Source organism: Coenobita brevimanus, chromosome 24 (assembly GCF_032717465.1).
Source record: "Coenobita brevimanus isolate Jiangsu-jjx chromosome 24, ASM3271746v2, whole genome shotgun sequence".
NCBI lineage: Eukaryota > Metazoa > Arthropoda > Malacostraca > Decapoda > Coenobitidae > Coenobita > Coenobita brevimanus.
In genome coordinates, this window is record NC_136977.1 from 4,907,900 (window position 1) to 4,930,776 (window position 22,877).

The following is a 22,877-nucleotide window of genomic DNA, read 5'->3' on the forward strand; positions in this document are numbered from 1 at the left end:
GAGCAGGATTTTTTCTCAGCTGAATCAAACCTTGAAGCATTTCAGCTGTCCTTTAACATTTATATACGCTGCATCTCCCAAGAACTGTCAGGAACTTCTAGAGGCCATTTGTTCTTTATTCCAGTTGTGACACTTGCTTGTCCATCCTTCATCTTTTCCCTAAGTGGCCATTGTATGCTGGTCAGCAACATCTTGCATTTCCTTTCTTGTCCCTCCTTAATCGTCCTCCATGTCTTAGTGATTTTCTTTATGAATCCCTTTATTTTTCACTTATCTTTTTAATGTCTTTTCTTGCTTCCATCCATCTTTCTGAAATTGATTTTCTTTCACCTTTTCATTTTATTTTATTCAGTGCAATGTCTCCCTTTTACACTGTTCTTTTACTGCTGTTTCTCATTTATTTTATTTTATTTTTTAAATACACTGTATACAGTCGTGCCATGTGGCCTTTGTTACCTGGTGTTGAGTTTATTTTTCAGTTCAGTTGTTGCTTTTTATACATAATAAATTGTAACCAACACAGTTGTAACCAGCACACACAATTCACATCCTTCTCAGCTCAGTTAACAATATGATGGACTTTGGCTGTGTTATATATCTCTGGTGCCAATATCAACCAGATTTTAGGTAAAAAATTATTTGACATCAATGCCCAGTGAGTCATAGTGTATAGTGCAATGAACTGTAAAGCACAGTACTGTTTTGTAAGGTTGTTTCCTCAATAATCTTTCTGACAGGTATAATGAATGATGTCTTTTAACTGTTCACTCTGTAGAAGATTTTAGCAGTGATGTTCTGTCGCACTGTTGGGTAATGAACAGCTGTATATGATATAAGTAAGATGTAATGTAGGAGAAACTTATTAAAGAATGTGGCAGGAAAAGAAATAAATACATAATATATACTGTCTCTCTCTCTCTCTCTCTCTCTCTCTCTATATATATATATATATATATAAAATACAGTATCATGTGGATACTGTATGTATTGTAGTAGTACAATGCCAGAAGATAGTTTTTGTGTTGTTGTATACTGTATTTCTTAGTCCACATTCATCTCCTGATATATCTATTTATCTATGTATCTTTAAATATATATATATATATATATATATATATATATATATATATATATATATATATATATATATATATATATATATATATATATATATATACTCAATCCTCGTAAATCGCGGCAATTTGGGCCTGGACCACTGCCGCGATTTACAAATTCTGTGGTTTATAAATAATAACTCTTATGTGAAAAATGAATTTGGGTCTGGACTTTGGCCAACCACCCCCCACAGCACCCTACCTACACCTATCTAGGCACCATCAAACACAAACATACAAATTTAGGAATATTCAGTGCATGTATTTAATAGAAATAGGCAATGTTAAAGGATCTCACCTTAATCCTATGATGATATTCCTTAAGTGAATGGAGTGGGGTGGTGTTGGGAAGAACTTAGAACCTCTCAGCATGAGGTGGGGGTGCTCCCTTCTCAACACGACAAATGAGCTCCAAACTGTGACTGTACGACAACAGCGGCTGCTTCTTGATGCCATACTGCATAAATCGCTTCATCAGGGGTTAGGGAGGGGCCATGGAAGGTAGGAGGCGGGGGGGAAGGTGCACAAAAAAAAGGCAGGTAGCTCTCATACTCCACGGCGATGGTCTGTAGTGTGCGGACTGGCAGGAGAACAACAACATGGCGCCATTAGTATGCACACTTGCCACCAGGGACGGATGGTGATTGGTTGTTGGATTGCAATTTTCAAATTAAATACCGCGGTTTACGATTCTCCTCGGAAAAGGCCCACTTGGGTGCCTAGGTCCGTGATTTTCATGACTTAACAGCGATTTAAGGGTGCCGGCAGTCTGACAGCCACTTAGCCGTGATTTATGAATCCGTGATTTATAAACACGCGATTTACGAGGATTGAGTGTATATATATATATATATATATATATATATATAATACAGCATCATGTGGATACTGTATGTATTGCAGTAGTACAATGCCAAAAGATTGTTTTGTGTTGTTGTATACTGTATTTCTTAGTCCACATTCATCTCCTGGGTGTATATATATATATATACTGTATATATAAAATACGGTATCATGTGTATACTGTATGTGCTGCGGTAGTACAATGCCAAAAAGGATAGTTTTTGTGTTGCTGTATACTGTATTTCTTAGTCCACATTCATCTGGTAAGGTAATTTCAAGAAAGGGACTAATATCAAAGATAATTAATCCTTTGAAAATCTATCTATAGCCCGACGCCCTAATCCTGCAAAGGGTGGCCACAGACAAAATGTCTCGAAGTCGCTCTGTCACCCTCCACTTGACTACCCTCCCCCCAACTCACTCCCCCTTCCTTCATATACCTCTCAACTCCATCCTTCCACCTCATCCTCGGTCTTCCCCTCCCTCTCCCTCCCTCCACGTCACCAACATACACCCTCTTAGTCATTCTTCCATTCTCCATTCTCTCCACATTTCCAAAGTATGTTTGGACATCCTTTGAAAATGCTGAGCCAAATATGACCATTCATTAAATTGAATATATTTTTGTCTTGATCGCCTTGAAGATTACAGGCATCATAATCACATATCAGAAACTTAATTCCATTGGGTGGGTAGAGGTGAATTCTTAAAATTTAATACAATTTGTCACTGTTGCTTTTAAGATTACTGTACATGCATGTCAGGAACTTATCCCTTAGGGTTGGTAAAGATGGGCTGGCTGCCAGGTGGACATGGAGCAAGTCCTACAAAAGTGACTTGTTCCATAATTTGGTAGCTTTTGTGGGATTGAGGCATCTGGTAATAGTTAGAGAGAGCTTTTAGACCTCAAAATCATGTATCAGGAAGATGTTCCATATGGATGATCAAGGTGATACTAGTTGGACACTGCATATCCACAGTTTATCTAAACTCTTTGTGAATGGAATAAACAAAACTGAAAAACCAGAGACTTGAAATGCCTTAATGTCTGTTACAAGGAACTAAAATAGCACTTTTTTCATGGTTAGCATCCAAATTTCCTTGTGCCAGGATAACATTTCAGACAGACAACAATAAAACATAGAATGGGAGTTTCATACCTATTGCACACACCCCAGTCTCTCCGTACACCCTCCCATTGAGTGTATAACATTTATCTAAGTGACAAGAACTTAGATATGCATTGTACCAACTGCTGCTTTTGTTGCTCAACCCCAGTCTGTATAGCTGAGCAGACCTATTGACCACAGCAAACAACTGTTTCTTTAGGGCCATCTTACAAGTACAGTATAGTACCTGTACTGTACATTCTGCATCAGAAGTCCTGTTACCTCTCCTGTTTTTCTCGCCATACACTTTGAAAATCAGTGTAGTGAATCCTAAGTAACCAACAGTGATGAATTCGTCTGACCTCAGATCAGTGTCATAAGTATCGTTTGCTGCAGGTCCAGCACACTGATTTTCAAAGTCCATGGCAAGTAAATCAGGGGAGGTGACAGGAAGACTGATGCCGATTGTACGTTCACCATGCAAGGATGCTGTGTCCCCTCGTGCACCTCGCCATGGTCGGACCAGGGTCCTTCTCATGGCGAGGTGCAGGGAAATATGAGGTGGTTTGGCTGTGGGTGAACACTGCAGCTGCTACATCCAGGGTGCACAGCACCACCACACGTTGGCTCCTTGTCAGTGCCTGTAACCACTTTATTTTTTTTATTTTTTTATTTTATTTTTTCATAAATGGTGCACCAAACACTAGTTTTGAAAGTGATAATGATGGTGCAAGAAATTTTATTATTATACTTTCATATCTGATTATAATCCTAATATATTTATAATCCAAAATATAGTTCCATGCACCATACCTGAAATTTTCATTTTTTTTTTTTTTTTTTAGTGGGAAGACCAAGAGATTTTGAGAAAGCACAATTTAATAGAAGTAAGAGTCGTTCTGATGTATACCAGTACAGTCCTATATAGAACTGCAAGGTTCAAGACTTTGTTCTAATAAATGATTTGAAGAAATAATTAGAAGTCGTGATGTATTTTACTAACATTTTGTTGTATTGGAAACTTTGCTTCTTATCTCTGGGATTAACCTCTTCAGCACAGTGATGTATATTCTGTTTTATATGTCTTTTAAACAATTTTATTCAGGTTAAGAAAGGTCATTTCATACTGTAGGCATTTATTAAAGAAACAGTTAAAACAGTCTCTTCTAAGTTTAACAATATTGTCTGAAAGTGGCAAGAATAATATGAAAAGTATATCATCAGAGTGGGATGATTGTTTGATATTTATTGATACTTTTATGCCTTAATCACTATGTTTGCATCCCTCCCTTCATGTCTTCCTTGCCATTTATGTACTTAATTTACTCGTTTCCATCCTACTCGTCATATGACTGGTAGAGTGAATGCTGCTTGACTGCACAGGTTTTTTACTGTGCTGAAATTTCTTTCCGTTATATATAAGGATGCATTTTATGATACAAAGATTTTTAATGATAAGTTTTCAGTAATGAAAGCAATCTGGCTTCCTGATATTCTGTGGTCTTGCTGCTGTATACAGTAACTTGTAAAGTATACAGTACTACATAGAACTACAGTTCAACAAAATGTGCATTAATGGCTAGTTTAAGGTGGAATTGTACTGGGTGAAAGTAACTTTGTTCCAGCTGTCTATTCAGCTTCCCTTGTTCGGTATGCTTCATGGATCTCATTGTATGTTGATGTGTTATCCTACACACTCTTCCCTTGTAATAGGAATGGTTGAGTTGTACTGACTAAATAAAAGTTATATTGATAAAACTTGTATTCTTTACAGTGCGGTACTGTGATCCCAAAGTATCTCACCAAGATATCTTACTAAGTGGATGGTGAGTAGTCATTTTTTTTCTTTTTCCAGTTGCAGTTATTTGCTAAGTATCCCATCACAAAATGCCCTAGTATAAGGTGCATTTGGGGATGAGTGAAAATTTTTTGTTAAGGCATTTGAAAAGTGAATTTAAACAAGTAGAGCCTACTGCCTGGTGATGTTTTGATGGACTAGGTAGGGATTTTAGCTAAGTGCATAATTAAATATGTCTGTGAGGGTGCTTTACAATCATATCATCATGGACCGCGTGTGCTTTTCCTCCCTCTTTTTGTAGTGCCATCATTTTTCCATTTCTTAAACCAGAAAAGCTAGGCCATGCTCATCAGGATTATTGCTCTGTAATGCTAGGTGTTCTACGGTCGGCTTCCCATCCCTCTAATGCCTAGTGTGTAGCTAGGTTCCCTTTCTAGACCGGAGCTTAGACAAATAGGAGAGAGGCAGGACACAAAAACTCAAGGCAACACCCTACATATGTATTACTAGATTTGACAGTGGAACGGGTAGATGTCAGGAATACAGATACACTGGACAATTATAATTCTTGGCCTAGATATGGGTTATGAGTATTACACAGGATACTATTCAAAATAAGGTTGGGTAAGGTGAATAGCACTTAGGGCAGAAGTTTATACACAATTATTGCAAGAAGTCCACGACATATATATATACTGTATATATATATATATATATATATATATATATATATATATCTATATATATATATATATATCTATATATATATACTGTATATATATCTATTGCCAGACGCCACAATCCCGTAAGGGGTGGCCATTTGACTCGGAGTTATTTGTTTTACAGGGAGGGGCACTAACCCTCCACCAACCCACTTGTTGACACGTACGGAGCACATATGGTTTGGTTATATGGTTACCACCCAGCGTTGTAAAGGGTTTCTTGGCTTGCAGGAAACCATTTGGCTTGTCACTCAATGTAAAGCCACCTGTAAAGGAAAGAAAAGCAATAAGTAGTGACAGGAATATATATAGATGGAGCAGGTGGCGCTGTTACACTGCTGGTAGTTATTACTTTAACACTGGGGTCTGTGTATGATTTTGGTATGATGCAGAGTTGTTAGATGGTAGCATATTCACTATGATAGACCCGTATTTAGCTGCCAGGCTGTGTTCACGGTTTCACTGTTAATTCTATTTATTCCACCACTGTCATATTGTCACTGGTGTTTCTCACACTGACTTCCTTCATATGGTTAATTTACTGTCCTGCCTTTATGTCACTAAGTCACGGATACTGTGCCTTCACTGTCACTCCTTTCAGGTCTGGGCGTCGTAGCTGTCTGGTACAAGGACGGTGGAAGCGGCCCAGTCTTCTCACTGATGAGGCTGGGTTCCACCGGGGGCCTCTATGTGTTCAGGGGCCACGGAATCACGCGTAGGAGCATCCTCTCTCATCCGGGGCTGCGGGTGGTGAATGGCCCCGCTCTTTCGGGGCTTGGGGTGGGAGTACGACCCTCAGGACTGGGGCCAAATAACTGCCTGAACTTCTCGCACGGGCGCTTGACGGAGGACGAAGATCTCTGGCGTCTGGGTGTAGAGAGATCCCGCCCGGGGGTCTTGGGGGCAGTCTGGAGGTCCCAAGGGCTGCGGTCCCTGGTGTTTGGTGGTGCCGGCAGGAAGGGGCTGCAGTGCCAGCCTATGTCGGGGTCCGTCTGGTGAGTCCTCTCAGGATCCGGCTGCAGGGAGAAGAGGCCAGTGGAAGTCACGGGGCCTTTCCAGTACTCCTCTAGGCTGGGGACTCCCTGTGAGTCGTAGGTCGGCGAACAGGAGTCAGCACCTGACGGAGGAGCTGCTACAGGCCATCTCCTGCCGTAGGGCCCGGCTACTGGCCGTGGCCTGGGGAAGGGAGCGGCTACAAGCCGACTCAGGGACACCTTCAGAGCAGCTACAGGCCATCTCCTGACGAAGGCGGGAGCGGCTACAGGCCGTCTCCTGATTTCCCTCAGAGCGGCTACAGGCCGTCTCCTGTTTTCCCTCAGAGTGGCTACAGGCCATCTCCTTCAGGAGGGTTGAGCGGCTACAGGCCGTCTCCTTCAGGAAGGTTGAGCAGCTGCAGGCCATCTCAGGAAGGGCATCCGCAGAGCAACTACAGGTACAGGCTGTCTCCTGATGAAGGCGGGAGTGGCTACAGGCCATCTCCTGTTTTTCCTCAGAGCAGCTACAGGCCATCGACTGACGAAGGCGGGAGTGGCTACAGGCCGTCTCCTGTTTTCCCTCAGAGCAGCTACAGGCCGTCTCCTTCAGGAGGGTTGAGCGGCTACCGGCCATCTCAGGGGTGCTGAATGGAGCTGGAGTAACAGCTCCACCCCGATGTTGGTTGGGGACGGCTAACCCGGAAGGTAGTCTTATATTCCTGCTATGGTGGCAGCAGGTGAGCTCCGGGTCATAGGGGCGCGCGGCCCGGGCGGACTTACGTCGTTGTTGCCCTGAGTCCCGGCATGCTGTCGGTGCTCCTCTGTGGGCTCCTTCTGGGGTAACGTTAGGTCGCCCGTTGTGGCATTATACTGCATTTTACGCCCCATCACTCTTACTATAATTGTTTTTGCAAGCTGTTCGAGTGTATGACAAATCATCGTCTTATGTGGCTCCTAGAATCCAAAAAGCTTTTGTCATCTCAGGTTGGTTTGCAAAAAGGCCACATACTTAACTCCACTCCTTGATTTAGAAATTTACATTTGCTCTGCCTTTGCCACTCACCAATCTGTTATTGCAGTTCTCACTGATCTTGAGAAAGCATATGATACTGCCTGACGCTCTCATATTTTGCGCACAGTCTATGGTGTTTTGTTGACGAATTTTTTATCAGCTCATTTCTTTAGTCTGTTCAGCATATTTATCCAGATCCATTTCTACAATATGAAGGTGTTCCCCAAGGCAGTGTTCATAGCACTGCTCTCATTGGTTATTTTGCCTCCCAGTAGGTGTTCACTCTTCTTTATATGTCAATGACTTTGCAGTATAGGCCTCAAATTATGACATCTGTCCTTGGTGCTCTTATTTAACGTGCATTTTCCGCTGCCTCGAAAGTGGGCTACTACCATTGAGCTTGTGGCATGTGGAGAGGCTTTCTCATAGATAGCACCGCGTAATTTGTGTGTCCGCCGCCAGGGCGGCGCTGGTGAAGCGGCAGCCATGTTACACCACGCCTGAAGCCCACGGTTTTTGTACTGAGCTGCTCGGTGGGTTTTCGAAAGCTGTCGATGGTTTCGGAAATTATAGTGCCATGGTCCACTGTGCAGCTTACAGATGGAAAAGCGGGCACAGGAATTCATCGAAGAGAGATGGCATTACATTTCACAAGAAAATCTCCCCTGGGGAGGGACGGGAAGATTCTTCCCCGTCCCTGCATGTTTGAGGCGACTAAAGGGGGCCCATTTATCTCCAGTCGTTCTCTCCATGTCCTCTTCTCTTCTGCTCACACTCTTTTGTAGAAATTTCCATGTTTCTTCCGGCCTTCATCAATTTGGACATTCGGAGGACTTCCCACACGCTATTTCATCACCATTACTTCGACGTAAGACAGCATCATCACAATCATTTCAATGTTAATAGGCTACACACCATCTATTCCCTTTCTGCCATTACCTTTCTCTGCCTTAGTGCCATAATGGGTAAGATCTACACTGCAGCAACCTATGGAGTTTTCATACTCATTGGCTAAATGTACCCCTTACAATTCGTTGAACTAGGCGGAAAAAAAAATAATAATCTGTTATGCTGGATGATTTTAGGGTGACTTCTCGTCCTAAAGACACAAGTGACTGAGCGGGGTCCTCTTTCTAGATCGGAACTAGTGTAGGACTACATATTATATTTACAAATCATAATAGATAGATAGATAAATAGATAGATAGACAGCCCTCTGCGAGCCTGGGAAAGGGAAATGAGGTTTGCAAGTTACACTGAGGAAAGCTGACGACAGCGGCCAGTAAGGAGATGATGCAGTTAGCGTCAGCAGTCCTCTCGTGAACAAAGACCTGGTGACCACACGCACATATACACACATACTCACACACAGGCTTCTTTAAACTTTCCATCCACGAGGAATACATGTGATACGTCTCCTGTTTCACCAGAATTTAGGAAAGAGAGCTCAGAAGGGGACAAGCGATACTTGAGGCAGGTTGAAGGGGAGAAGAGCTTAGCAACTCGAGAGACAGAGAGAGAGAGAGGGAGCGAGACTCTATATTCCGCCTTGTGTGAGAGACTTGTTAATATTTCCAAGACAAATAAAAATAGTCCCATACTATTCTTTACCTCTCCTGTCACTACATGACAAATGGGAAGTTACTACAAGATATAAAAGCCGCTCGACCACAAGTCTAAAATATATATATAACTCAACTACAACTCAACCACAAAAGAACCACAAAGTATTTTATGACACAAAGTCATTTATGACACTAGAACACTTACAAAGGAACAGGGCATAAAAACTCGGCAGGACACCTTAACACATATATTGCCTTAATCTAGTTTCCCATACAATATACATACAATGGTGGACAAGATGTGGAACGGGTATAGTGATAGGCTGGTTAACAATAGTACATCACGTCACACATACTGTACACTGTGTTAACACCCGAGGTATTGTACAGGAGAATAATACAGGGGAATGATGACACAGTTCATTCAGTCCTATCTCCTCAGTCTTTATATAGTGTACTGGTCTGTTGAACTTAGGTATTGCCACGAAGTCCAGGGAACTTAGGCGCTGACACAGTATAGTAGGTACGTTAAGTTAGAGACACTTTCACTGGTGGTATTCCTGTCTCGCTTTGTCTTTAGAATATACGGGCACTGTCACTTTCAAGTCTTTAGTACAACACTGAGATCTCACTGTGTCATCACTGGGCTGCCGATGTCTGGGCTTAGTCAAGATGGCGCCCGGGAGTCGGAGGGAGCCCTACAGGTGAACTCTCCCGCAGTAGGCACGGGACTGCTACTAGGGGCGTCACAGCCCGGGCGCGTTTCTGGCCTGGGGTGCAGGGAGGCCCTCTCTTGTCACGGCCTCGACCTGGTGAGGGGCCCTTGGGGCTGGGCCAAACAGTATCAGGAGTCAGGCCTGCTGCTTCTTACTCCGGGCGGAGGGCCGACGGTGAGTGGGGCCAGGGCGGTCCCGCCCTGGGGTCCGAGCGGTGTCCCTGGGGGGCCTGGGACTGCGGTTGCCTCTAGGCTGGGGCACCATCAGGGGTTGTCTGCAGCACCTCGTCCATGGGGCGACCGTCAGGACCGGGCATCGTCCAGGGGCAGGCTGGAGGGCGTGGATCCCACATTCAGCTATCGGGCCTCGCCACCACTCCTGGAATAGTAGCACCTCCGGGGAACCACACCTGGAGGGAGAAACAGAATGGCATCCCGCGCAGCTGCTGGGTGGAGAGTGGGCTGCGTAAGGGACCTTCTCCTCCAGGAGAACCCTCGGGACTGTGGACGAAGGGCGTACAGTGGCCATCCCTTCCCCAACACGTACAGTGGCCGTTGCTGTGGTTCCACAGGCCCTTGGGATAGCAGCAGAAGGACGTATAGTGGCCATTCCTTCCCCAATACATACAGTGGCCATTACTGCGGTGCTGCTCCCGAAGGAGGAAGAGGCAGATGAAGGACGTACAGTGGCTGTTCCCTTCCCGGCGCATGCAGTGGCCGTCGTCGCGGGTCTGCTTGCCCAATGGGAAGTAGCTGAGGGATGAACAGTGGCTGTTCCCTCCCTAGTACGTACAGTGGCCGTTACCACAGTGCTACTCACGCAGGAGGAGGTGGAGGAGGGATATACAGTGGTCGTTCCCTCCCCATCGCGTACAGTGGCCATCGTCGTGGTTCCACCTCTCCTGTCTTTGCCTGTCAGCGTGCATACAGTGGCCGACACACCAAGGCGTGCTCCAGATGTGGCTGCAACAGAAGGACGTACAGTGGCCGTTCCTTCCCCGGTACGTGCAGTGGCCATTACCGCAGTGCTGCAGAGGGAAACAGCTGAGGGATGTGCATTGGCTGTTCCCTCCCCGGTACGTACAGTGGCCGTTACCGCGGTGCTGCCTGGGACTGTATCAGGAACAGTCCCACCCCGATCCTGGCAAAGGTTGGTCCGGCCAAAAAGTAGTCTCCCATCACTGCGACGTTGTGGTTGGGCAGGTTGAGGAGAAGAGGGACACAAGGTCGCGATGCACCTGAGCCCGTCTCGCTCTGGGCCGGTATCATGTCCACCTGGCCCACTGTGGTGTCTTCCTGGGGTGGGGGTTGGGCTGCGGCTCCGTAGTGGGGTGGGGGGTCTGGTGGTGGGAGCGCACATTTCATAATCCATATGTTTTTGTATTATAAGGTACGCGTGCGGGTGTTTCAATATGGCGGCCAAAGTCACATGCCAGTGGCAGAGATTGCCTCTCCATACAACAGAGCTCAGTGGCTGCTACCCATGATTTCCGATACTCTCAGATCTCGTGTTATCACTTTTACCTGTTCTCATCTTATTCCTCAGCCGCCTCTTTTTGTTTATGGCTCTCCTCTCCCATACAAAACCTCAGCCTCCTTTCTTGGCCTTATTTTTGACTCCCGTGTTACATGGAAAGACCATACTGCCTCCTTGGAAATATCAGTTTTGCAGCGCCTCCGCGTCTTAAAAACTGTCTCATGTGTCGTGGGGCGCCGATCGAACTACTTTCCTTCACTTCCATACTGTTTTCGTTCTCTCCAAACTTGATTATGGTTGCCGGGTTTATTCTTCCGCTTCAGATACCGTCCTCCAACAACTTGATTTTGTGCATCATCACAGTTTGCGCCTGGCTATTGGCGCTTTTAAGTCTTCCCCAGTTGAAAGTTTCTATACTGAATTAGGTTTTCCTTCACTTTTCTGTCGTCGTGCTTTACTTTCTCTTCATACCTACGCTGAGTTGCACTGTTTCCCTAATATCCCTTCTCTACTTCCCCCCGGTCCTGATTGAACGTCTTTTTCTCACATCCTATATAGGATCGAGCCACCTTTTGCAGTTCGAGCTCGTACCCTCCACTCGCACTCCTCGCTTACAGTTAGTAATGTTTTCTCTTTTCGCACGAGTCTTTTCCCCCAGTGGCTTCTTCTGCGCCCAAATGTTTGTCCTCCCCTTTTTCCTTCCTCCATGTCCAGTTCTTCCTTCTTCATTCTCTGTTCCCAGTTTTTAGACCATCTTTCTCCCGCCATTCCTCTGCAGTCCCTGTATACAATGACGGTTCAAAAACTCCCGAGGGTGCTGGGTTTGCAGTTCTCTTTCCTGACACTTTTTATCGTTTTAGCCTTCCTATTTGTGCAAGTGTTATAACAACTGAGTTGTATGCCCTCTTGTTTGCGCTGGGGTATATTTGTCGTTTCTCCTCTTCCTCGTTTGTGATATTCTCCAATTCTTTTAGTGCTCTGTCCCCTCTTCAGTCACCTTTTCTCACTCTTTAGTCCTTCGTATCCTGGAATGGTCGTTCCGTATCTCTTCTTGTCGTAAATCAGTCCGGTTCTGTTGGACAGGACATGTAGGCATTACAGGCAATGAAAGTGCTGATAAGTTGGCTCGCACAACTGTTGCCAGGGATTTCTCCCCTTACTTATTCCGGTCTCGGAATTCCTTCCTACCCTACCTTCCTTAACTATCGCTGGCAGTCTTGTTGGGACACTATCACTAATAATAAACTCTGTATTGTATTGTTAAACCCTTTATTTCTCCCAGGCTGAACCCTGGCCACAGTAATAGGTAGTGGGAGACTGCATTAGCTCACCTTTAAACTGAGCACGCTCGGTTTACTCACTCTTGGTACAATGTAATCGAAATAACTTTAGGGAATTGGAAATGGTACAAAATAAGGCAACGAGGACAGTCCCAGGTTGTCCCAAGACAACAAAAATTGAGGTCTTGCGGGCTGAACTGGAACTCTCAAGTATCGTAACTAGGATACGGGAAATTGCGTCACGAACAGATGTCAGGATGATTAAATACGGGCCTGAAAGGCTACGACCTTTCAGAACAGTGTTCGTTGTCCTCCAAACACATACCTCGGCTGTATGTGCAAAGTTTTGAACAACTTCAGTGTCATAACTCCTTGCATCAATTTAATACAAACACATGGTCGGGCCACCTGGACCCCTCGTAGTGACTATGTGGACACAGAGGAACTCCACAAGCCCGAAGATCATTGGCTGCCTTGTGAACTTAAATCCCACTTCATGACAAAGTTGGAGACAATATATCGTCACCAGACTGTACACATACTGTATATTGTGACGGGTCTGAAGATGGCACTAAGTCTGGGTGTGGGCAATTTATTAGGGAGTATGAGTCGCCCATTCAGTATGTGGAATGTAATTTCAAAAAGACTCCCTGACTGTCTATTTTCCACAAGGGCAGAACTATATTCGGTAGGAGAGGGACTAGGCTGTGTTGTGTCTTTATCTAAGGATGTTTCCTTTTTTTGTGGACAGTCAAGGAGCTCTACGAATTACTGTCTGCTACTCCTACAGACTGTGATATTGTCAATAGATGTCTATCAACCATGCGGTGTGTTGAAAACACAGGTCATAAAGTCCACTTCACATGGGTTTCTTCCCATTATAGGAATACCCTTCAACGAAAAGGCTGACGACCTAGCTCGTAAGGCTCTGCTTTCGGCCTACGACTTTCCTGGTATATTTACTGAATATAGTTATACCAGGTGTTTTCAGGTCGGCTTCCCGTCCTAATAATGCCTAAGGTATAGCTGGGTTCCCTTTCTAGACCGGAGCTTATAGACACAGCATGAGAGGAAGAGGGCATAAACACACTGAACAACAACCTTACACGTATATTACCAAATTATGGATACAGGATGCTAGACTTTGTCCAAAAGCAAGTAATTGAAATGGACAGGTATTTATGAGTTAAAGGTATCTCTCAGGATACCGACAGACAAACAGACACTGCTCTTGAAATAAGTTGGGACTACACTTTTATTCTAGGGCTGCTGGTTTCTTATATTATCCCTATAATTGGACTTATATTATTTCTATGACTGTCCCGCAGTATGCACTGGTAGTGTCTTTCTCACTCCCCATTATATTCAAGTGGTTTTATCAGTCACTGTACTTTATATTCGGGCAGCCACGTTCACTTTCACTGTCCCTTTACTAGACGTTCGGACAGTCACCTTTACTTTCATTCGCAGGCAGGGAGAGAGGTCACAGTCACTATAGGGATATGGGGCAGGGAGTAGGCCTAGACCAACCAAGGTAGGGGGGACCGGCAGCTCACAGGCGGCGGCCCGTACGTGTTGGTGGCGCCCCTTCAGGTCCGCTCTCGGTGAGGGGCCACGGGACTATCCGTGGGGGTGTCGTCCTCCAGGATGGGATGTGGTCAGGGGTGTTGAAGGGTCCCACACTGGAGGGGCTTGGTACTGGGGTTTGGCCCTCAGGATTGGGGCCAAAGATTTAGTGAAGGCACTCCTACAGGCACCTGGTGTGGGGAGGGTGTCGCTTCTCCTCCGGACTGGAGAGGTCACACTCCAGGGTGCTGGGGGCGGCATGGAGGGCCCACTGACTGTGGTCTTCCTGCTGCTCCGCCATCAGGTAGGACTGCGGCGTCGCTCCTGGCAGGAATCCGTCAGGCATGGGTCCCCTCCTGGCACTGACTGTATGGAATACAACCCCGGGGACAACACAGGGCCTCTCCACCAGTCCTCAGGTTGGAAGTTCTCCTCCTGGGGGTTGCCTCGCATCTGGTGGGTGGAGGTGCGCCCTATGCCGCCACCGGTGGGTAGGGCTGAGTGCAGGTAGCCCTCATATTGTGAAGTCACAGGGGGCGAGGGACTTACGTAGCTTCCCTCCCTGGCGTGACTACAGGCCGTCGCCGAGGTCCGTTGGGCAACAGGAGGAGGGCGGCTACAGGCCGTCTCTTCCCTATCGGTGCGGCTATAGGCTGTCACGAGGGCCCAACTTTCTGACGGGACTGTAGATGAAGTGCGGCTACAGTCCATCGCCAGAGTTCCTTATGAAGGACAACATGTAGGCGAGGAGCGGCTACAGGCCATCTCCTGTCTACTGGTGCAGCTACAGGCTGTCACTGGTGTTGTGCCATTCGAGGCAACTGCAGAAGGAGAGGAGGGCGTATCGGTCTCTCCCCACGTGCAGCTGCAGGTCATCACGGGTTCTGCAGGGGGGTTCAGCAGCACTTTGAGTGGCTACAGGCCGTCTCCTTTTGGGCGCAGCTACAGGCCATCTCCTTTTGGGTGCGACTACAGGCCGTCTCCTTTTGGGCGCAGCTACAGGCCATCTCCTTTTGGGTGCGGCTACAGGCCGTCGCTTTAGTGTGCAGCTACAGGCCTTCACAAAGGCACAGCTACAAGCTGTCGCCTTATTAGAGCAGCTACAGGCCATCTCTGGGTTTGCGCAGTTACAGACCTATTCTGGGGCTACTGAATAGGGGTGAGTGTATCTCGCAGGATAGTTCACAGTTCAGGGTGGTACAATTCACAGTACAGTTCACAGTGCAGGGTGATAGGCTACAGTCCACAGTATAGTTCACAGTACTGGGTGATACAGTTCACAGTGCAGTTCACAGTATAGGGTGTTACAGCTCACAGTACGATTCACTGTACAGGGTGTTACAGCTCAGGAACACTGGCTCTTGGTTTACATGAGAGTCCGCAAGTCCAATCTCGTGATGATCACTGGGTGGGGTGGGGGCACTGACTTGACTTTGTTGTGGGGAGCACACAGGGGGGGGGGTGAGAATCTGGGTTGGTACAAGTGCAAGGGGGGGGGTAGTTTGTTGAATCTTAATATCACTACTAAGGGTACGGGAGCCTTACTTCTATCACACTGCACTTCAAGTCACTGTCTGATCACGGTCATTTAATGATTTCACTGTTGGCACTTTCACTGTGTATCCTCGTACTGTTACTACCTGAATCACTTTACAGTCCGGGCAGGTTGAGGTCATCCTCCGTGGGCGTGATGGAAGGCCCCGGGTGCTGGGGACAGAGGTCTGGCTTGTGGAGTAGGGGCCAAACAACTCCTCCAGATGCCATCTGAGCTGCTGGGTGGAGGGCCTACATCGCCTCGGCCGGGAGTGGGATGGTTCTTGCCCTGGGGAGCCGGTTGCACCATCGGGGACCCTGGGGCTGCGGCCCACTCTGGGGTGCTTCGCCATCCGGAGGGGGCTATGGCGTTATTCCGGGGAGAGGTCCGTCAGGGGCAGGTCCTCCTCAGGGTCTGGGTGCAGGGAGAATAGCCCCGGTGACACCATAGGGCCCTGCCACCAGGCTGTCAGTGGTGGACTCCCTGGCTGGAGGCTGATACTACAGCAGGTGGACGCAGGAGGACGACGTTCGGGCGTCGAGTTGCTAGAGTGCATCTCTCGTCTGCGTGCGCGGCTGGAGGCCATCACCTGTGTCTTGTCCTCAGGAACGCTACCGACTCTGCGGGTAGTCCTTGTGGAGCGGCTTGAGGCCATCTCAATAGTCGAGCGGCTTGAGGCCGGCTCGTTAGTGGAGCAGCGGCTTGAGGCAGTCTCATTAGTGGAGAGGCTAGAGGCCGTCTCGTTAGTGATGCGGCTGGAGGCCGTCTCGAGTATGGAGCGGCTTGAGAGTGTGGAGCGGTTGGAGGCCGTCTCTAAAATGGAGCGGCTGGAGGCCGTCTCTAAAGTGGAGCGGCTTGAGGCCGTCTCCGTGGGGCTGTAAGGAGCGTAGGATTCAGCTCCACCACGATCCTGACGCAGGCTGGGCTGGCGAGAAGGTAGTGCGCCCGGGCTGAGGTGTACGGGTCTTATCGGTTCCGGGGAGTGGGGGCGCGCGGCTACCCGGGACTTGTGCCCATATATCATAACTTCAAAAGTATTTGAATCTGACCTCTAAAAAATAAAATATTTGATCCAGTCCTGCTAACTGCTAAGTACAGAAACTCTCAAGTTTTGACGGTGACTGAACAAATCGCATGGTTAATCAATATACCACAATACTAACAGGCACTACATTCAGACATGTTTATTTACATTCTCAGACACTTGCTATCCTTTTCCTCCTTTTGCTAGTGCTATCCACTGAGCTCTATAAATGTAGAGCTGTGGTGCTATCTTATCGCTCATTCGGTACATTTTATCAAGATAATCATATGATTGGCCTAGAAAACGTATATTCGACACTTTAGCCGTTTAGCTCGCCCCCCCCACAACATAAAAGTAGCATTATTTTTTTATTTTTATTTTTTAGTTTAGTAAACAGACCGAACTGGCGACGTGCGAAGTTGTAGCGTGATTGTGGTGAAAGTGAGGCTAATGCAGGATGTTTCAACTTTCCATTCACCGTGCAGTCTGCCCGCATCAACTTAGACAGCTCTTGTAAGTTACTTGAGTGGATGCTTTTAGTAATGTAGAGGGATACCAGAATGTAAGAAAAGCTAAACAATTGTCATTTTTTTCAGAAACTCATGTTTTGAAGTGTTACATCTGCAGTTTGTGTCATTAGGCGTCTGGCAGTAGATAGATAGATTTCAGTTTGCCAGCTAATGTTTTCAGTTACTACATTCCTGATGTTACCACATTTCGAAGTGTCGCAGTGTTTTATGCAAGCTGAATGTATTGAAATCAAATGGCTTAGAAATAGTTTACAAACCAAATCTTGGAGGTTTTCTAAATGGTAATGGGTAAATGTACACTATAAGCAGCGGAAAGACCTAACCAATTCAAATGTTATTCCTCATGTTTGTTTTGTGTATTTTTCTGACTATTTCTTGGTTGGTTAAGTACCCTTTTGCCATATACTTTCCCCCCGTGTTATTATCATCAAGTTCCTTAAGCCATACCTACGGTTGTTTTTTTCCAGTATAATGGAAGAAATTTAATGTACTCAAAGGTGGATTTTGTATCCCAATTTCCCAACAGGAGGTTGGGTTAGGTTACGTTAGGTTGCTGAATTATTAGGTACAGTTAAGGTAGTTTTGGTTTAGTTAAACTTAGGTTAGGGCAGCCCCTTCCACCATTACACTGACAAATCAAGAGTTGTCATGGCAGTGCATAGATTAAAACAATGGTGAAATATTTTTAACAAGAAACGTTTATTTACCACCCTAGAAATAATCAGAAAAATATAACAGACTGTTAGGAAGGACTAATTTGGTATGGTAAGGTGCTTTCACTACTTAAAGTAAAGTGTCTTGTTACCTCCTCGTCCCACACTGCCACAGGCTCCAACAGCAGTAGTTCAGTATAGGAAGGACGTTGCCCAGTGAGTTGTTCATATGGTCAGCCTTACGGTGTACAGCAACTAAATCAGCTCAGGAATTGTAAATAAACACTGGCTTCTTAAGTTCACTGTCTTTCTTTTCCAAATAATTACACAATGCTTGCCAACTTTAATTCACTGTTTTCACAAGTCCCGGAGCTGTTCAATCTTCATTGACACTGAACTAAACTCAGACTGAACTGAAACTCCTCTAGCCTCTTCCTCATCCTTATATAAGTTCCATTTAAACAAGAATGGTGTACTGCATTGTCCGAAAGCAAGTTACCAACTCGAAGACATGCAAAAATATCCAGGGTTTTCTTATATAACACTCTAAATGCTTTAGCATACAAACTGAGATAAAAATTACATAATTTAACAAACATATAAATAAAAACATTATAGAGAAAAAGAGCAGAAAATCTAATGCATAACTTTACAGAATACCTATGCTCATAGATAGCAGGCTAACTGGCAACTCTCACTCGTAACTGAAAAATACAAGAAATACTGAGAACCTTCCAGTACTTCCTATCCAGCAAATCCTGCTTCTCAAGACTTCCTCCTCCCTAGTCCTTTGTTATCCCAACAAAACTACACAATGTATTCAAACATAGGTAATCCTTAATCCAAACCTGAACATTTAATTATGCACAAAATAATCCTTCAACTTATCAGGTCTTCTCCTATGCTGCTTCCAACAACGTCCCTGCTCCTCCACACACCACACAGTCCACTTCTCGTGGAATGTCTTGTTCCTCTTCCTGATGCACTTTTCTCTTGGGAAACTGTCACCATCCTCTTGTACTTCATTTCTGTGGTCCCCCTCAACATCCTTGGCTGCAGGAGTGCACAAGACGTCCCAGCTGTTCTGACCTGGCCCGTGGCACTACCACGGACAATTTATGTGTATCACCTTTGGGCGAGATATCCTGCCTCCCCAAATCCAGGATGTTATGTGTGACAGGTGGTCCAACGCAGTGTAAGGTCCGTCCCACGGGCTGTGCAGCTTCGGTGACTGTCCCTTCTTCCTCTGAGGATTGTATAACCAAACTTGGTCATCATCCTTGAAGCTCACCTCATTTGCCTTGGCATCATACTTGAGCTTCATCATGTCTTCGGAAAACTTCAGGGCTCCTCACACTTGATGATGTCCCTCAGCCAGCCTTTCCTGAAGATGCTTCATGTAGGTGGAGGTGTATGTAGGCAGCTCTTCACCAGGTGGTCTTCCCATTTTCAAGCCAACGGGTAAACACAACTCATGACCCAGCATTAGTTTTGCTGGGGTGTAGCCGGTAGACTCATGGGATGCAGACTGATATGCCATCAGCAACGCAGGTAATTTCTGGTCCCATTCGATTTGTCCCTCGTGCAGTACTTGGCCAGGTCTTGTCCCAGGGTCCAGCTGGATTTCTCCACCATCTCATCTGACTGTGGCCTTAGTGGGGTTGTCCTGGTCTTCTTGATCCCTAGTAATTTACGGCACTCACAGAACACAGCAGACTCGACGTTTCTTCCCTGGTCTGAATGTAGTTCTTGTGGCATCCCAAAATGACAAAAACTGGTCAACCGACACCTGAGCAACAGTTGCAGCCTCTTGATCGGGAATGACAAAGGCTTCTGGCCACTTTGTGAAGTAGTCCATGACAACTCATATATGCCAGTTTCCTATTTCAGTGAGTGGCAGAGGTCCAGCAATGTCCACCGCGACTCGTTCCATCAGTGCACCCAAAAGGCACAGGTGAAGAGGGGCACAACCATGTTTCTTGGGTCCTTTCTTGGTACAGCATACATCACAGGCCCAACACCATTCTTCAACATCCTGCTGGATACCAGTCCAGTAGAACCTCTGTCGCAGCCGACTTCAAGTTTCTTCGCTCCCAGGTGCCCACTAGTGATCTGGTTATGGGGATCATCCAAGATCTCGGACCTCATTTTCTTCAGAACCACCTGTTGCCAATACTTGCTGAGGCCATCGGGTGTCTCCCACTGAAGCTCCAGTAGTCCATTGTTCAAACGAAAAAGGTCCCATTGACTCCAGTATCTCTTCTCAAGGTGGTCGCACTGTACTACGCTGCAGCACTGGTTGTTAATCTGCATCCTGCATGTGCAACCTCTTCAGGTCTTCTTCAGCTGACTCTGGCACGGTCATTGCAGTATGACTGCATTTCTTGTTACAATCTTCTTTTTTACTACACTGCCGGCACTTTGAGTCACAAGGCCGACGACTCAGACTGGCGGCATTGCCATGTACCCACCCAGGACGATGCTGCACATCATAGTTGTGCTGGTCCAGCTTCCCGAGCCAGCATGCCAGTTGTCCTTCTGGATTCTTTAACATCTTCAGCCATTTGAGTGCTGCATGGTCTGTCCTGATGATGAAGTAGGACCTATACAAGTAGGGATGGAAGAAGTCATGGCTCATTGTTACTGCCAAGAGCTCCAGTGGGCTAAGCTTCTTGCTGTAATGCGCCACCACATACTCCTTTTTGTCCTTCTTCTGCAACAGGACTCCATCAATACCATGGTCACCGGCATCACATTCCAGGATGGACGGCTGACTCTTGATCTGGGTACAGCAATACTGGAGAGCTTGCCAACACATGCTTGAGTTCATCGAAGGCCTTCTGAGTCACTGCAGTCCATGTAAACTTCTGTCTCTTCCCCAACAACTTGTGTGGAGGTGCAGCTATCGTTGCAAAGTCGTTGACAAAACGCCGGTAGTAGGTACACAAACCCAGGAAACTCTGTAGCCCTTCACACAAGGTGGAACCGGCCAGTTTTTAACATCTGCCACCTTCTCTGGATCAGTATGGATGCCACCCTCACCTACAATGTGTCCCAGGTACAGTACTTCACTTTCTTCTGGAACAAGTAGCACTTCTTGGGGTTCAGCTTGAGGTGTGATGCTCAGATTCTGTTAAACATCTCTGACAGCCTCTGCAGTCCCTGGTCAAAAGTCTGTCCAAACACAATTACATCATCCAGATAGATGAGAGCTGTCTACCAGTACAGACCTTCCAGTACATGGTCCGTGAGATGCTCAAAAGTAGCTGGGGCATTGCATAGGCCAAATGGCATCACTTTAAACTGCCATAAGCCCCGCTCATATGAAAAGGCTATTTTCTCCTTGTCCTTCACTGCAACCTTGACCTGGTGGTATCCTGCTTTCATATCAAGGGTGGAGAAGCACTTGGCACCTGACAGAGCATCCAGCGTGTCATCAGTCCTTGGCAAGGGGTACCGGTACACATCCTTTACTGTCACTTCATTCAGGTCTCGATAATCCACATAGCACCATACTGAGCCATCCTTCTTCCTCACCAGAACCACTGCTGATGTCCAAGGACTGCTGGACTTTTCTGTTACTCCTTGACTTTGTAGATTTTCCATCACCTTCTCCATTTCTTGCCGTTGGGCTGGCGTCATCCTCTACGCTGGCTGTTTAATTAGGCAGGGATACTCCGGTGTCCATACAATGCTCCACCAGATCAGTGCACCCCAGGTCTAGGTCTCCAGTGGTAGACATCAGCAAACTTCGTCAGCAACTGCCTCAACTTCAGCACTTGTGAGTCATCCATCTTCTTTGACTACATTCCTTTTACAGGCCTTCCTCTGATGCCACTCAGGGTCCACAGCCTGGCACAGTCCCACAATTTCTCCCTTGATCTTCTGTGGCTCACAGGAGAAATTGGCCGCCACAACTGGCACTTCACCTGCACCGGTTTCCACCAAGTTCTCCCCACCATCATTCCAGCCTTCATCTTGCACTGCACATCAGGCTTCACTACCCCTAGACAGCTGTCAAAAGAGCCATTCACCTTGCACTGGAGCAATAGCGCCCTCACCTGCCACCAGAACTGATATGTCTCTCTTCCGTGACAGGAACTGACTTTACTCGAACCTTCAGCTTCACGGAGCAGAAGTCCAGCTCACATCGCATGAGTATCAGATAGTCCAGACCAAGAAGGCAAGGATCCTTCATCGCGGCTACATAGACTGGAAGCATGGCCTCTTGCCGTGCCACTTCAGTCTGGACACATAGGGGTACCCCCAGTTCTGTGCGGTGCCCAGTTACGCCACACAATTGTTCTGATGACTCAGACAGATACCAATGATGTGACACATCAGGCCTCACAAAAGTCTGCTCTGAGGCTGAATCAATCACTAGGGAACAATTCTTGCCGTCCACTTGCACGTTGTCGATCGCAGTTCTTTTGCATTTTCTCGGTGGTGGGACAGCTTGGTAAAAGCCGGCTGGTGGTTGTCCCCTAACACCAGCCACCGCTAGTTTTCTGCCTCTTTATGGTCTTCTGCAGCCTTCTTCTTATTCTATTTTTTCTTCTTTGGACACTCATAACTGAAGTGCCTCACCTCACCACATGTCCAACACCCTGTTGTTACAGTCATAGATTTCCCCGCACTGCTCTCTTCTTGCGCCTTCTTCCATTTGTAACAATCCTCCTGTTTGTGTTCTGGCTTCCTGCAGAACCAGCATCCTCCTTCGGTCTTCTCCTGTTCCCTCTTCCACTTGTAGCAGTCGTCTTTCCTATGTCCTGGCTTTTCATTACCAGCAACTTCCTTCAAATGCTTCACGTACCTGCTCCTTTCTTGCCTTGAATGCCGCACCACAACTTGCCTGAATAGTGGATGTACTGGACCTAACATAGGACTCAAATTCCAGAGCCCTGGCTAGTGCTTCTTACATGCTTCTGTGTTGTGCCCACTTCACTTGCACTTTCAACTC

At 46.5% G+C, this 22,877-nt stretch overlaps 1 protein-coding gene across 1 annotated transcript in view; it reads left to right on the forward strand.

Annotated features, from left to right (window-relative positions):
- Positions 1–17,171: 17,171 nt before the first annotated feature.
- The window catches only part of myd (stromal cell derived factor mayday), a 71,713-nt gene continuing 66,007 nt past the window's right edge, over positions 17,172–22,877 (forward strand). Inside the window, exon 1 of the mRNA XM_080267583.1 lies at positions 17,172–17,247. The gene's annotated coding sequence lies outside the window, so the exon portion shown is untranslated. The remainder of the gene's footprint in view (positions 17,248–22,877) is intronic.